The sequence below is a fragment of the Lissotriton vulgaris genome, chromosome 6 (genome assembly GCF_964263255.1).
Source record: "Lissotriton vulgaris chromosome 6, aLisVul1.2, whole genome shotgun sequence".
Classification (NCBI taxonomy): domain Eukaryota; kingdom Metazoa; phylum Chordata; class Amphibia; order Caudata; family Salamandridae; genus Lissotriton; species Lissotriton vulgaris.
This window is the reverse complement of record NC_141694.1, coordinates 716,475,665-716,489,654: the sequence shown is the minus strand read 5'-3', so window position 1 is coordinate 716,489,654 and position 13,990 is coordinate 716,475,665.

Below are 13,990 nucleotides of genomic sequence, written 5' to 3'. Positions count from 1 at the left end.
TCCAATTCTGTTTTAGTTTCAACGTTTCAGATTTAGTGAGGTGAGTCTCTAGAAGAAGAGTTAAATCAGGATTAGACTCGCCCAGATGCGGTGATACTCTCTGTTACTTAGCAGGATTACTTAAACCTTTATTATTCCATGAAATTACTCTGAATTACACACTGTAAGTAAAGGATAAACTTCTGGAGAACTTTCAAACATATAAGAAGGACATAATATAGCTCAAGAACTGAGAAAAGGTTGAAAAAATAGTGAGGAGAAAATAGCATGAAGAGGAAAAGAGAGAAAAGGAAAAGAGAGAAAAAAGAGAAGCTAAAAAGAGGAAATAATGAACAAGAAGGAAAAACAGTACATGCCCAAACAAGTCGACTGAATAAACATACCTGAATGAATAACAAAAGGGAAAACGGGGGGGTGACAACACATTTGAAGATGACATATCCGAAAGGGGAAGACTATGCACCACAGCAGGACAATACACAATCAGGAGGAGAATCACACAATGCAAAAATATACCAAGAACCTGTAAAAAAAAAAAAAAAAAGTGATGAACTGTATGCCAGTAGGCAGGCGAGCTGGGTGTGCCTTCCTAAGCCTTTGGCATTTGTTTGTTAAAAAAAAAATATATATATATATATATATATATGAACAGCGCGCTCACTTGAGTATTGATACAGCGCACCACAACAACCAGAAGGCTGTGCAGTTGGCCACGCCCACCTCAGCAGGTGTTTCAATTCAAAGGTGCGCAGTGGAACAGTGCTTTCATTTGTCTGCAAGCAGCACGCCACTGAAGAAGAGAGGCAGAGACTCTCGAAACGCATATGGCGTAAGGATTTCCTGATTCAAGCTCCTCCATGTCGCCTGCTTGCATGCTGTCAATAAACTACGTGACTATTTTGGATTCTTCCTGTGGCTTTCTTCAAAGGGGTCTCCTGCGAGGTTTGGATATATATATATATATATATATATATATATATATATATATATATATATGAATCACCAGAGTCCTGTCGAAAATCAAATGATGCAGAGCAGTACCGGCGACGCTTTCAGACAGGAACTGACCACAACCGGGTCACCCTGGCCTTGATCACATGACATGCACAGACTCCCGCGTGTCAGCTTTACTTTTTGTGAACAAGCCCTGGAAGAAGAGGCGCAAAGCCTTGAAACACGTCATCTCATGGAAAGGAAGAGAGAGGCTGCATTCGGTAACTGTTGCCGGATGATATGCAGCACAGCAAGCCGTTCTTAATGCACTCACCTCGTGTTTCCAGGACCTTACTATAAAGGTATAATATGTTAAATGAGGACAATTATGTAAAGCACCCACTGAGGAATGACGGAGGACTCGTCTTTAAAACTCATATTCCAGAATGCAACTGCTTTGAATGTAAGCGGAGGGCGTTCCACTGAAGGGTCAGGAGCCAATAAAAATACTCAGAGAACAGAGTTTAAAAACGAGTCAGCTTTACTTTTTGTGAACAAGTCCTGGAAGAAGAGGCGCAAAGCTTTGAAACTCGTCGGCTAAATTAATTGATTGCCTGGTGATCGAGGCGAGTGATGAACTGTATGCCAGTAGGCAGGCGAGCTGGGTGTGCCTTCCTAAGCCTTTGGCATTTGTTTGTTAAAAAAAAAAAAAATATATATATATATATATATATATATATATATATATATATATATATATTACCTACTGGCGGTCGCCAGTAGGTATATATAGTTAGGATTTTTTTCCTATGGGATTTCTGAAAATTCTATGTCGAATAACTTTGGCGTTTGTGGACGGAATTGGCTGAAATTGTCAGGAAAATGGCACATTTTGTTTCTGAGCAGCCCCTGAAAATTTGGGGGGGGTTTCGTCAAGGGGGAGCCGAGAAAAAAGGGGGGTCCCAAAATGCTTATTTCCCATTCGTTTTCCATAGGGCGGTTGGAATCACTTTTAGCTCGAACGGCTGAATGGATTTATACAAAACTTGGCAAAATTGTAGATTTGGTTTGCTCGACGTGCCTTTGCTATGTCTCAATATATGTGCTCCAGTGCATTTTGAGAAATTAACATTTGAAAAAACAGATATATCTGTGACAGCGTCCCGGTTAGCGCCCCGGTTCGCGTACCTGACGCGTAACGGAACTTCGCGAGGAGAAGCGGATTGGCTCCCCGGTGACTGTCAACATTCTAAACAGCCCTGTAGTAGGGCCTATTCTATATTTGATGAAAGTGTCTCCAGTGGTTTTTCTGTAAATTACTTTCCCACCTTTTTTTAGCGAGCGCTCACCGGTGCGCGCACCGGTACGCGAATCGGCAGCGTTACGGGAGTCCTCCATTTTGTGTATTGGTAGAATTGAGACACAAGATGGAGGGGAAACAATGTTCGGAATGGGTAGAAGGGGGCACGGTAAACACTTTGTGACCCTCTAGGTTTTCTGATGGGGGCTTAGGAGGCTCATATAGGCAAAATAAAAAAAAATTGAGAAATTTCGCGGGGGAGCGCCCGGTACGCGCACCGGTAAGCGAACCGGCAAGCGTACTTTGATGAAAAATAGTGAAAAAAGTTAAAAAAAGATTAACGTTTAGAATGATCAGAGGTAGGGTAGCTCTGAAAAGAGCTATTGGGTTCTGTGGCTGATTTAGGTACCTACAAGTAGGTTCCAATGCACAGTTTTAAATTCAGGAGGAATATTCTATTCCCCTCATCTCAGAAGTGCACACCATCTCCTCAGTAGATGTCTTGCATGTTGTAATGCAAGTTATTGTTGTATATTGAACCCATTCTAAAGTCTCTCATGTAAGCAGAAAAAGATTTATTCACATGTTTCCGTGCTTTCTCAAATTGTGGACAAAATTGGTTGGACCAGTTCCATTTCTGTCTTTGGCATATATTGGAATATACAAAGGCAGTTTGGGGAAAAAGTGTCATCAATTGATGAAAGGTGTCCTTTAAAAGCATTTCCAGAGCAACCCCAGTCATAGTGCCCAAATCATTTCCACCACAGTGTACTATTAAGAGGTCAGGGTTTGGCAGATGCATAAAACAATTATAATGAAAACATATAAAATATATTTTTCAATTAAAAGAAGAATACATTTTACAGCTTTTGATATTTGCTATTAAAAAACCATTGAAATTCACTGAAAAAAACATAGGTTATAGACCATATATAGTTAGGAATTAGCATTTACAAAACCTTGAAAATTCACTGAAAAAACCATAGGTTATAGACCATATATAGTTAGGGATTAGCATTAATAGATTTAGGAACAGTGTCAATTACAAAGTAACTTAAATCCTGAAGGTTATTTTTATGCACTAGTTTAAAATGACGAGCAACAGGAGACGCGGGATTCGAGTTCACAATCGCTCGAAGGTGCTGTAAAATACGGTTAAAAACGGAGTTTAGCACCTTAGCTGCTTTGGAACGTCCAGCTCCAGTGCTGAACGTTCCATTGCGCAGGTGCAGCTGGAACGTCCAACGGCCGACGGCAGCACTCCCGAGGTAGTGGTGCCGTCGGCCGTTGGTATAGGCGCAGCACTTAAGAGGTTAGTACTGCCAACATATTGCAGTTGACAAGTACATTTCAGTACATAAACTGCAAAGTCGGTTTTACATGAGTAAAGGCCTTGAATTTTATATGGCATAGATGAAAAGGCATCCTCAAATACCTGTTTATTTACACCAAACTTGCAGGATCTGCACGAACTGCATTTATAAAAACCCTTTCTATTGGTCAACCAATTTCCTGGATTGCTTACTTCGGGACTAGTCCTTACTAGAGCATCCCTCATAGAGGGTGCTCTTCTAAAGGTGATTGTGGGCTGTGATTCCAATTCCGGAGCCAACGTCATGACTGTCCTAAGGATATGCCAATGTTTACTTACAATCTTTCTTATTTGCTTCTCTTGGCTACTAAATGTGGTAATAAGCCTTACCACTGGTTTGGGTTTTACGTCAAGTAGAATGATGTTATCAGCCTCGCTACTAATGCCAAATTGAATAACCTGATCCTGTACCCTAGCCAAAGCTGATTGTAAGTCCTTTACATCATAGCCTTGAGCTTTGAACCTATGTATGGATTCACACAAACATTTGTCCAAATCTTCTTTCTTGCTGCAAATTCTTTGAATACGTAAAAATTCCCAATAGGGGATACTTCTGATAAGGTGCCTAGGGTGGGAACTGCTGGCGTTGAGAATTGAATTGCCAGCAGAGCAGTGGCCTTTCTATGTAATCTGGTATGGATGGTATTTTCTTCCACATAAATCTCCACATCTAAAAATTCTACGCTCAAATTGCTAACATGAGCTGTGAATTGGATGTTCAAGGTGTTATCATTAATTTCAGCAACAAATTTCAGAGCTGATTCCTGTGAACCATTCCAAATAACGCAAACATCATCAATAAATCTCCACCACTTACTAACATGACTGGAGACGTCATCAGCATGAGTGTGCGTGAGGACGTGCTTCTCCCACCAGCCTACATGCAAACATGCATAGCTGGGGGAGAAACACGCCCCGATCGCCACACATCTCAATTGTTGATAGAACTCCTTATTAAAAAGGAAAAAATTATTAGTCAGGCAAAGTTCTGTCATCCTTAGCAGCATTTTATTGTGTTCTTAGAAGCAAACATCCCTATCTGACAAAAAATGTCTGATAGCGTCTAGGCCATCTTGGTGATTAATACTAGTGTAGAGGGAACAGATGTCCATTACTAAAAAGCAATATTCATCCTCCCAATTAACCTCACTTAATTTTTCCAGGAAATGACCAGTATCCCTGATGAATGAAGAGAGATTTTCTACATATTCGTGGAGAAAAAAATCCACATATTTAGATATAGCTTCTAATAGGCTGCCTTGTGCAGAAATTATAGGACGCCCAGGTACTGGAGTGACTTGTTTGTGAACTTTGGGAAGTAAATACAGGGTGGGAGTGATAGGGTAATCAGTTCTCAAAAAAGTATGCTCCTCTTTGTTGATTAAACTCTCCCGTTTCCACTGAGCCAATTCTTTAAAAATCTGTTCCTTAACCGCGATCAAAACAGAAAAATCTACTCTCTTATAACAACCAACATCATTCAGCTGCTTCATAGCTTCCTCCATATACATTGATCGCGTCCAAAGAACTATTTTCCCGCCTCTATCTGCTTTACTCACGATAATATTATTATTGTTACTAATTTTCTTCATAAGGCACATATATTGCTGTTCTGTATATCGCCTATGTTTATTCTTTGACAAACATGTTTTATGAAGGGCCTTGAGATCTTCAATAATACAATCCCCGAAAATATCTATGGCATCTCTTGCCATTATCGGGACAAAAGTATAAGAAGGGCGGAAATGGGTAGAGACTGCTCTAGTAGTGGAAATACCCATACCTAGAAGTTCTTCTTGGGTGTTATTAGGTAAAGTATCATTAACATCAGCTAGTTCATTTACCGTCCTTAATATTGGAACATCAGATACTTGAAAATGCATGCTAGGATGATTATCTGCATCAATAGACAGGGCTCTAGTACTTGCATTTCTAAGCTTATGGAATTTTACTAGTTTCAATTTTCTGATAAATTTAAATACATCAACACGTGATTGAATGTACTTGAAACCAGTTTTTGGACAAAATGAAAGTCCCAAAGCCAACAATTGTAATTCTGCAACATTTAATTCTAGATTACTCATATTGATAACAGTTTTAGCAGCCGCTGTACTCTCCATTCCACAAACAGATTCCTCTTTGCTTATTTCTTTTTGTTGCACCCGCCGCGCTTTGCGCCTTATTTTAAAAGAATTGTTATTGCTTGTTTTGGCCTTTTTTCTGTAACTTCAGCAACTTGTTTTCAGAAACAGACAGAATACAGCAAACATTGCTCCTTTTCTGGCTCCTTCCAGCTTATATATTGTGACTTTGTATATTATAATATTGACACTGTACTTCACATCAGAGGTGTTGGTGACTCGTCGACGCAAACCCTAAAGATTTATAAGTAACGTCACTAGCTCCTGGTTGTTAGTATGTTTTCCCCTGGGGATCATATACTGTCAATATGTATATTATAATATTGTCAGTCATTGTGATCTCAGAGGAGTTCATGACCCGTCGGCGCCAAGAGTGAAGATGTATACGCAACGTCATCAGCTTCTGGTTGTTAGTCTGTTTCCCCCTTTGGATCATATACTGTGAATATGTATATTATAATTTTCACAGTCATTATGATCTTGGAGGAGTTTATGAACCGTCACCACGAAAATCATTCATTTCGAAGTCCCGGAGAAAACAAGCTCTAAAATATTCATCCCTCGAAAGTATTTTGTTATTGATCTTCTGTTCATAACTTTATTTTCCTTTTCTTTTTACTGTAACAAAGGTGTCACTTTTTATATTGTACTAAAGTGTCATATTGTTATAGAAGAGGAATTGGAGATTTGTTGGCGCCATCTGAAATACAGTTTACTAACCTTTATAACTTACTTGATCAGATTTTTTCTCAGTGAGCATATTTTACAAATTTGCAGTCTAAAAAAATAGCTTTCATATATACTTTCTTACTTTAAACATTTGATAAACCCTACATTTCTAAATGTTATTTTCTAATTTCTATTTTTCTCAGTTGCGGTTCCTATACACCTTATCCCTATTAAATATATATTACCAGTACAGTATATTATAATAGTACTGTTCTATATATTCTTTAAAGAGTACATGATTTGTTAGCAGAACAGTTTGCGACCTCTAAGCACTACGAAAGAACGTTCCCGAATTCTACAGAATACAAATTTCAAATAATGATAATGTGTACATTTCTATGTAATATGAAGTCATTTGTGTTTAACTGTTTTTTACATGTTCTTCTGACCGCAGATGACGTAGTGCGGGAGTGTTTCTTGTAGCACTTCTTTTCTACTTTATCTAAAAGTAACACATGCCCTCTTATATTATCAAGAATATGGGGCAACACTTTTACAACCTATACAAGAAAAAAGGAGGGTGTGGCCACGCTCAAGTGATATTTTATGAAATTCCATTTTTATTTGTCACCCCTTTGAAATATACAGTGTCAGTTTCCGAAGAAAGTTTATTTATAATTGCTCAATAAAAACTGTTTGAAACCTAGACTGAAATGTTTGCTGCGCAAACCACACTTTCCCGTCAGAAAAGTAAACACCACAGTATAAGTAAATAGTGCTCCTGGGAAGTATCTCACCTTAAAACTTGATAAAAAATAGATCGCAGGAAACTCTGTTATTTTTCTGCCGTGATTTGGACACCCCAAAGTAATTATAGAAATGGTCCTTACATATATAAAAACATTTTTTACCTTCACAATCCCTGTCCACCACCTTGTGACCACTGCACAGAGTTAATAGTGTTCCTACCCTCCCCTCTACTACTTTGTTTCCTCGTACTCCTTTGAAGTGCATCACAAAATGGCTGACAACAGTGAACCGTTCCCACCCAATAAGGAGCAAACTTGTACTCGGAACACTTTAGCAAATAAAATGTCCATGTTGTTCCGCAGAGGAGGAGGGAATGGCTGCCAACACTTCTACTTTTAATGCTTCACAGCCAATGAACATTAAGCTTGGGAAGGTCCCGCTTGGAACACGCTTGGAAAACGTTACCCAATGAGATGTCCCTAATACTCCGCGGAGGGGGAAGGAATCGCTGGCAACACTTCTACGTTCAATGGTTTACAGCTAATCAACATTAAGCTTGGGAAAGTCCTCCTTGGAACATGTCAGCCAAACAGATGTCACTCCTACTCCGTGGAGGGGAAGGGAATGGCTGGCAACACTTCTACTTTCACAATAGTTCGCAACCAATCAACATTAAGCTCTGTAAGCTCCTCCTTAGAACACGTCAGCCAATCAGATGTCCCTCCTATTCCACGGAGGAGAAAGAAATAGCTAGCAATACTTCTACTTTCAATGGTTCACAACCAATGAACATTAAGCTCTGGAAGGTCCTCCTTAGAACATGTGAGCCAATAAGATGTCCTTGCTACTCTGCGGAGGGAAAGCGAATGGCTGGAAACACTTCTTCTTTCAATGGTTCACAGCCAATGAACATTAAGCTTGTTGTTGGAACACCTCAGCCAATTAAACGTTAATTTTGTTCCGCACAGAGATAGAGAACATGCCTCCCACATATTATTAAATTTCCTGTAACAAAGTGACACTATCTGCGATAAAAGTGAGGGAGTAGGTTAGAAGCAAGATGGTGGCCGCTACTGCAGCCGTGTGAGGAACTGCGTTTGTTTCCGTCCGCTAGCCGACCCGACCTGGCTTGTTCGGCGTTGTTTGCTACATCGGCGTCTGTGATTCCTGGGACTCTCCGAGGCGTGGTGTTTGTGGGAGAGAGACCAACTTGCATCAGAGCCGTTGCTGGAAACCTACCAGGACCGTCCGCTTTCTCCCGCTGTGATTCAGGCGGGATCCCAGCGCTTCAGCGTTTCCACGTTACAACGTTTTCAGCTGTGCTCCACCTATCCTTCTGTGCTTGAACCGGCTGCTGCGTGGTGTGCAAGGACGCGATTCAAGGCGTCTGTGTTGGCGAAACCTGATACAGTGTACCGAAGCAGGAAAGCTGTTTGAAGGTGCTACTATTGTCTTTGCTGTAACAGTGTTGCAGTGTTGCAGTTTTGCCGATTTTCCACGGCGCTCGGACTGACTGCTGTCTTGAGCACGAGGACGCGATTTAAGGCGATTCAAGGCGATTTAAGGCGTCTTTGCTGGGGAAGCTCGGAGAAGGCGGTGGGGCCATGAGACCAAGACCATAGCGTCTCAGCTGTGTTTACTTTTTGTTTTCGTGGTGTTTGAACTGGTCGTTGTGTGGAGCGCGAGGAAGTGATTCAAGGCGTCCTGGCTGGTGAGGCTAAGACCAGGGGACTGAATTGGAAAGTCCTTTGAAGCTATTATTGCAATATTGTAGCAGTTTCCTGAGCTTCCGCAGAAAAATCAAGCGGCGAGCGGATATATTTTTGCTGAGCTTGTTACATTGCGGTGTGTGAACATCTTTTCAGCAGCAGGTAATAACTGATAAGACATAATTGACATAATTGAAAGAACAATTTCTATTTTTCAATTAATTAATCGAGAATTCAACTATGGCTCCTAAAGGCAGAGTAACAAAAAAAACACCACTAATTTGGCTAATTCTGCAAATACCACCCCAGGTGTTGCTGAGACATCAACTACAGCAACAGTAACAGAACCAGAAAATCGTAATTCACAACCAAATGGCACTACTAAGGAGCCCATTATACCTGATTTATTAAAAAAAAAGGTTACAACTAATCCTAACAAAAGTATCATAAATGAGCTGACTCCCTCTAAGGTTCTACCACGTGCTAATTCTAAAAAAACTGATGCAAGTCACCCACCCAAATCTCCTGCTGTTGTAGCTCTAGATGAGGAAGGAGCCGGAGTAAGAGGGGGAGTGAATGATGACGCACTATCTGAACTTTGCCTTGCTGTAGAGGGAGTTAGAGTCTCGCCCAGGTTGAATGAACAACAAGATGCAGAGTCTATAGAATCAGGGGGCCAATTTTTTTCAATGTCTGATGTATCAATAACAACGGAAGGAGACCTTGATGAAGAACTTTTAAGCGAGGGGCATCTTCTTGAAAAAGACTGGGCAGATGATTGTAATCAAATCTCAGAAGAAGATATGCTTGGGTCTGATTTTTTAACAAATGAAGGAGTCCCTAATACTGTTCGCAAGGTCATAGAGGCGAAAACTAATGAGAATATAGGTGCCATGAGCCAACCTCAATGGGATGGGGCTGGTGCGAATAATTAAATCGATTCTGAATCTCTAGAGTTATTAGCGGAAGCTGAGGAGGTTACACTAAAATCCATATATAAGTTACAGACGTCAATGTACTGTTTGATCATGACTCATAGAGAGGAAACTAAAGCTGAGGGTCTCCGGACTCAAGGGGCTGTACGTAAACTCCAGAATGTTGTTCGGCGATTGGCTAAGTCTAGTACGGATACCAATTTGAGAGTACAGAAGACTGAAACGCGCATTTCTGTGGTAGAGGATGAGCTAACTCTACAAAAAAACTCAATCAAAGACTTGGATTGTACTAGACAAGACGTTGACTGGAAATTAACTGATTTAGAGAATCGTGCACGTCGTAACAATTTACGTATTTTGGGAGTTGCGGAAAAATCAGAAGGGAAGGATGTTGGACGGTTTGTCGTAGAGATGTTTTCAGATGCCTTTCAGGATCTTAAAGGATGGGACTGGGACAAAGAAATCATAAGAGCTCATCGTTTTCCTTTTAATCAAAAACTTGATCAGGAGGGGAGGAATAAACATCCAAGAGCTATTCTCATATGTTTGCAGAATTATTTTCTCCGGGAGATTCTATATGACCTGGCTAGGCCATCAAAAACCAGAAAAGGTTTGGGGCATGAATTCTTTGTCAGACCAGATTTTTGCTCCGCAACGGTTCGACAACGCTGGAGACTTAAACAGCTAATGGCACCCATGCAAGCTAAGGGGGGGCTAAGGGGGGGCAAACCTTCTTACTAAACCCAGCTAACCCAGTTAAGCTAAGCTTAAAGTTGTGCATAAGGGAAGAACCTTATTCTTTGTTTCGGAGATCAAAGCACAACAATTCCTAGAAATCATGTAATAATGTCTTATAGGATAGAGGCTAGGGATAATAGTGTATTTAGGTTGAGTGGGCCAACCCCCTAGCAGTGTCTTATGTTATTATCTCTCTTTTTTTCTGCCAGATGCATTCTATTTTTTTTCAGGTTGGACTGGCCCGGGCGGAACTCACAGCCCATACTCACTTACCATCAATGAGGGCACTAGCCCTTACGCTTCTGGTGGGGGGGTGTTGGGGAAAGGGAGGGGTGGGGGGAAGAGTGGGGGTTGTGGGTGGGAAGAATTTTTTTTTCTTTTGGGGTGCAAGGTCATACAGCTGGAAGATGTATTTGTTTTGTGTTCAAGATCCACTTACGGCAGGTACCGAATTTTGGAAATCGTTGCTAATGTATCTTTGATTAGGCGAGCTTATCCTAAAAATGTTACACAATGGCTATATTGTCGATATGTTCCATCAATGTATGTGGCTTAAATGATAAAAGAAAAAGGGGTATAATGGCTCAGATGTTAAAAACTATGCGGGTGGATCTAGTCTGTATACAGGGGACTCATATTGCCTGGTCTAACAGAGGGAGTTTAAGAGATCTCAGACTGGAAGTGGTAGGGTGCTCTCGTCAGAATTCTACAATAAGAGGGGTTGCAATTCTTAAGAGATATGGAATGGGGGAAATAAAAAAAGTTAAAGAAGACTCATTTGGACGATGGGTGATTGCTGAACTTAAATATGGAGGACTGATTATTACTATATGCTCAGTGTATGCATCTATTATGGATGATCCCACCACGCTTAACCATCTAAGTGTAGAATTGGCACAATGGTCTTCCAATATTATATTATGTGGAGATTTTAATTTAAATTTGGAAGAAACATTCGACATTCATAACAGCACTCCATATAAGGGCAGGAAGAAGAAGGTATTTGCAGCACTTAAAGGGATCATCCAAGAATATAGATTATCCGATGTAGGGCATGAGAAAAGGGCAGGGATGTTTGGGTATACTTTTTTTTCTGCTCCGCATCAAAGATTTTTTAGATTAGATTATTTCTTTGTATTTAGGGGCTTATGCAATGACCTAGCTCAAGTGGAATATGGGGTTCTTCCAAAAATTATCTCAGATCATAATCCTTTGATGCTTAAGTTTGAACTGAATATTTCTAATACCCCTCGTTCATGGTCTTTTGATTGTAAACTACTGTACGACCTGTCTTACATTGACCATATGAACACTTGGATCCCAGAATTTTTTTCTAACAACAAAGGCACTGCTTCTCCTGAAATAGTCTGGGATGCTTTCAAATGTGGGGTTCGGGGTGAAACATTGAGTTATTCAATAAGTAAACAAAAGGAAGCTAGACTGCAAGAAAGTTCTGAAGTTAAAAATCTTAGATCCTTAGAAGTTCAACTCATGCAAGCATGTAACCAAGGATTACCTACTGAAAGTGTTATAAAGAAATTAACAACTCTGAAAGTCAAGATACATCAAGGATTTGCCACAAAGTTTGCGCAACAAGTCTCTGCCTTCAGGACAGAGGTTCACGAAGTTGGAGAAAATTCTGGTAAACTCCTGGCAAAGAGGGCAAGACAAAAAGCGACATTTGCTAGTATCAATAAAATAAATAATCACACAGGGACGACTGTTAGCAAATTAGAAGATATTCTTAGAGTATTTAGTGATTTTTATTCCAAGTTGTATACTGACGATGATCGCCCGATTGCTCAGATCAGATTAATCAGTTTGTTGACTCAGTTTTGAATTCTACCCTATCTAATGAAGACAAGGAGAAACTGGACACCCCATTCACTTGGGAGGAGATTGAACTCTCTCTAATGTCGCTAGCTTCAGGAAAAGCCGCAAGTCCGGATGCCATTCCTTTAGAATTTTATAAATTCTTTAGGAATGTTCTAAAACTAGAATTATTGGATTTATGTCTGAATACACAGCAAGGTAACGCCCCTCAATCATGGCATGACTCTATAATCACGGTGTTTCTTAAAAAAGGCAAGCCTCCGTTATTACCCTCATCTTTCCGTCCTATATCACTTATAAATACTGACAGTAAAATCTTTTCTAAAATTTTAGCGTTACGACTATCTAAGATCACTTCCCCTTTAGTTTCCATTTACCAACATGGCTTTATTCCTGCTAGAGATACTGCTGATCATATTTGGCGAGTGATTTCTTTTTTGGATTGGTCTCAAGCAACTCGGTCTAATATTGGACTCATATTTCTAGATGCTGAGAAAGCTTTTGACCGGGTTGCTTGGGGCTACCTTTGGGAAATCCTGTCCAGGAAGGGATTAGGACAAGGCATTATAAAAGCCTTAAAAACTTTGTATATTTCCCCTAGAGCGTATATCCGCATTAATGGGCAATTATCTTCACCTTTATTAATCACTAGGGGCACCCGACAGGGATGCCCCTGTTCTCCTCTACTTTTTGCTTTTTATATTGATCCTCTAATTAATCGTTTTCTTTTAGAATCTAACATTAAACCCATACACTTAGCCAATATTAATTATCGAGTTTTAGCCTATGCCGATGATATTGTGATTACTACTACGGACGTTCAAACAGCTTTACCTACTATTGATGAGATAGCTAAACAGTTTGGGTTCTTTTCTGGCTACAAACTCAATTTGGAAAAAACACAAATTCTTTGTTCAGGAGAAAATCCACCTGTAAACATCCCTATTACTCCAGAAGTCACATACTTAGGAATCAAAATCTCTTTACCCATAGAAAAGATACCAGAACGCAATCTAAACCCTATAGTAACCCAAATTAATACTTCACTGCAGCGCCTGGACCATCTACACTTATCTCTCTTTGGCAGACGTAATATTCTAAAAATGTTGATTTTACCAAAAGTATTATATTTGTTTCGCACAAAACCATTAGATTTTCAACTGCTTTCCTTTAGAAATTTAGAGAGAACTATTTTCCGATTTCTATGGGGTTATAAACGCCATAGGAAAGCCACTAAGAAAATGATTCTTAGCAATGAATGTGGCGGATGGAATGTCCCTTATTTTCTTTTTTATTATTTTTCTGCCGCTTTGCAATACATTGGCCCCCTAATTATGGGAGATAGAGTGGAACTGCTGGATTGTCAGACTCCATCAATTTATCAAATGATCATGGGTGAGAAAGTCAAGGGCAGCTTTTTGAGAATGGTAGAGCCTAGTTATCACAAGAAAACTAAGTATAAGATACTGAAGTCAGCTTTTGGAATCTGGCAAAAAGTTCGAAAACATATAAAACTAAGGAAACTTAATTTTTACACTCCCCTTACATCAAAGGATCTATTTCCAGAAATTTTCCATGATTTAACTATGTATAGATGGCAGCAGAAAGGA